Source organism: Triticum dicoccoides, chromosome 5B (assembly GCF_002162155.2).
Source record: "Triticum dicoccoides isolate Atlit2015 ecotype Zavitan chromosome 5B, WEW_v2.0, whole genome shotgun sequence".
Lineage (NCBI taxonomy): Eukaryota > Viridiplantae > Streptophyta > Magnoliopsida > Poales > Poaceae > Triticum > Triticum dicoccoides.
Window position 1 is genome coordinate 471,739,388 of NC_041389.1, and position 3,702 is coordinate 471,743,089.

At 46.7% G+C, this 3,702-nt stretch overlaps 1 non-coding gene across 1 annotated transcript; it reads right to left on the reverse strand.

Moving 5' to 3' along the window:
- Positions 1–2,678: 2,678 nt before the first annotated feature.
- On the reverse strand, positions 2,679–2,766 carry TRNAM-CAU. Its single transcript is given in 2 exon segments — positions 2,679–2,714; positions 2,729–2,766. It is a non-coding gene; the product is annotated as a tRNA-Met (tRNA).
- Positions 2,767–3,702: the final 936 nt, after the last annotated feature.

Below are 3,702 nucleotides of genomic sequence, written 5' to 3' on the forward strand. Positions count from 1 at the left end.
GTTGTGTAAGGTCGGCTCAGAGGAACACCTCGGAGCAACATCCGGGCCAAACCGACAGTTACATCCCCTTCGTGTAGACCCGATGCGTCCGTTTCCCCCCTCTAGGTGCCGACGGCGGCGCCGTCCGTTAGGGGGGCCACGCCCCGAAGATGCGTGCCGCCTCTTCGAACATGCCACAACACCACCCAGTTGTGGTAGGTCATCCCATAGAAACACTTGGGAGCAACGTCCCCTCCGTATAGACCCGATGCGGCTGTTTCCGCCCTCCAGATGCTGGCGGCGGCGGCGTCCATGAGGGGGGCACACCGCGGACGTGAGGGGGTCACACTCCGGAGACGGGTGCCGGGCGTTTGTAACCGCTACTAAACTTCTATCGCATAGCTGTTTTTGATTTTAATAAAAATATAAGGACCTATATTCAAAAGAACACGACGACACATTATTAATGTGCTCGAAAAAAAACACAAACTCTATATATATTCATAATCTATGGAAAAAATTACAAACTACATATATATATATATATATATATATATATATACACATATAATACATAAAAAAGCATAAAAACATATTTAAAAAAAGCATAAAAACATATGTCAAAAAAGCATAAAAACATATGAAAAAAACGCATGTAAAAAAAATAGCTATGCCGACGGCATTGCCGTCGGCATAGAAACGGCAGGGTTTTGGGAGGAGGCGTGCCGCGGATCGGTGACGTGGCGCCTATGCCGCCGGCTGCCGTCGGCATATCTACGTCGCGGATCGGTGACGTGGCATGCGGAGATATGCTGACGGCCGCCCGTCCCGACCGTCGGCATAGGGTTGACGGCGTTAGCGCTGGTCACGGACGGGGTCACCGGGCCCACTTTGTATGCCGACGGCTTTGTTATACCAACGGCTGTTGTCGGCGTGTTCGTAGATAGGCCGACAGCCGTTCTGTGCCGACGGCTGCCGTCGGCTTATATCAGGGTAGCCCGACGGCCGGGATAAGCCGACGGCCAGGACGAGACTGTCGGCATATCTCAAGCTAGGCCGACGGCAGCCGTCGGCATTGATTTGGCCGTAGGCATAGGTCAGTTTTCCGGTAGTGTAGGTATTTGTTATGCAGCAACTCTTGCCAAACACCTTTCTCATTAAATAGTTTATACAACCATTTAATTAGCACAATGTTGTGCAAGTAGCCCCATTTACAGTAGTGTCATTCGCAAGAATGGAAGGATCAGTCATGAGCGAGACACAAGAAAAAAGCAATTCGTGTGAATTCTTTTTTACCGGCATTATCCGATCGATCCAAAGTGGTGGTGTTTGCACCTGCTGAATAAAGAAAGGCCCCCTTATCGCTCCATTCGTTTTTCCGTTTTTCTAAGAAAAGCAGGAGCACTCGGCCTCCGGATCAGCAAATCAGAGCAGTTGCCTAGATACTGGACTGCACACCGGAGGGTGAGGTGAGGTGGCACGCGTACGTCCATGCACATCCTGCACGAGGACGACTTCCTGACCTGGTTCATCTGCATGGAACTTACCCAAGAACCAGCTTGCCCCGACCGATCGGGTGTCAGTGCATCCCAACGCGTGAATACGTTTCTAGGGATCATTCCCTTGCTTTCCTCCAGCATTTTGGCTTGCTACTCATTTCCTGTCCAATCTCCATTTCACTTTGCAGCAAGACACTCATATATAAGTAGTGTGGAATTATACTTGTGAAAAGGAAAGTGAAAAGGACACGACTGTATCATTTTGCTTTCAGTGTTCCTTTTGTCAAGAAACCGACAAGCTAGCTTATTGGATCCCCCCGGAGGATTGAGAAATTAATTTTAAGAACTTATTGGATTCCTACTAGTTCCTCCATTACGCTTTGGAGTACCAAAAATGGGATCCATATGATAGTTACTCGTAGAACTATGCATGCTGTTTTCTTCTCCAACTAATCAAGATAATGCCCTCATTGACCTCTGTAGATGTGGTACCAGTACTACACACAATAACATTTTTAGGCCACATGGCTAGAAAGGAAAAGCCATGCATATTTGAGTTATTGAGCATCTACAAGAGCTAGTGCAATCACACGTAACGTGCCACAAAACATTGGCGCCCCCCGAAAACTGCAGTGCAGTGACCAGTTCATTCAACCAATAATTCGCCAACCAGCGCAGACATGCACAAACCGGGACATGCGCCGGACTGACGCCAGTTCATATCGCGGTCGACGGATCTGTCTGGGCTTTAGCTAGTGACGGCAATGTGCGTCCCGTCGCCACCCAATCTTTGCTTGTCTATGCCCGCGACGTCGACGGCTCTGCGTACGGTTAGCCTACCAGCATGAAACCTGGCCTACAGTAGTGCCTTACGGCACCAACTAACTGTACGTAGGTCTACAACTCAACTGGTAAGTTCAGATATTTTTTTTGTTTCTAGTTCAGATAACTAACCACACACGAGTGTAAGAATCCTCTGCCGTCAGAGGACATGCAGTTTCAAAAAAATAGAGATACAGTTTGGAGTGTAGTTCTGCACTTAGGTAGGATTGCATATAGTGAGACGGTGCAGTAGCTCAGTACCCGTGAAAAAAAAAGTAGACCAGGTTCAGACATGCTCGATTCACCTGATCGTTCAGGTGGCATATATGGCGACCCAAGTTGCCTGAGCGTTTCATCACAACTCTGGTCTTTTTTAGGTGGGGTGAGAGAGGCTCGAACTCTCGACCTCAGGATCACTCGCTGTTAGCTATGAGACCTACGCGCTAGCCAACTGCGCCACCACCCCTTTGTTGTGTTACCTGCGAAACAATGGTACTTGTCAGCTACAGGCCCACACAAATCATCGATCTCAACTCGCAGGACGGCAGGAGTATACATGGCAACGCAACGAGTTCTACCACGCGCATCAGTCCTAATCTGAGCTTGAAGGGTTTCGTACGCTGCCTAATGCCCGTCAATTTGGCGTGGTGTGTGTGTGTGTTTTCTTTTCTTTCTTTATTTAAGGAAATTTCGGCAGGTTCATCGAGGGCGGCAAGAAATGAGTGACAAAATCGCCTTTGGCTAGAGAGATATTTTGTGCCTTCCTCAGAAACGCCTGAAAGTCCCACGCAAAAAAAAATGGAAGTTTAAAAGTTTTTGAGGTACCTTTTCTTTTGCATGTCAGGGCACCGCTGTAAAAACGCCGCCAGTTTCAACCCGGGGGTAAAACATGCGGCGTCTTCCACTAACGATTCTTACAATTAACCAAGGAAGATGGACACGAAATTAAGCTAGGACATTAGGCTTAGTGTCCTAAAAGCTAGGACACTAAGCCTAATGTGACTTCACTTTTTTCTTTTGAAATTCTAATGTGACTTTACTGCTAAGACAAGCATAGTTACTGTAAACTCTTGGTTTAATAAGCACATGCTGGACATCTTGAGTGTTTTCTCATCTCCATTTCGCTCGGCTGGAGCTCATCTTCAAGGTTTCTTGACCTTCCTATGAGCATTAATTCTATCCTGTTTTGTTTAAATTCTCTATAGCAATTACAGTGGTATGTAAAATACACATAGAGGAAAAAAGGAAAAAAGAAGGATCCTAATCCTAGAGTTAATCAATTTTAGCCAATTGATGGGAAAATACGAATTAATGATAATTGTTTTACCGAAAAAGGCTTTCGCCCCGCTTTATTATATTATAAAGCACATGCCCAAGCCAACAATCTACAAAGGTTCACACA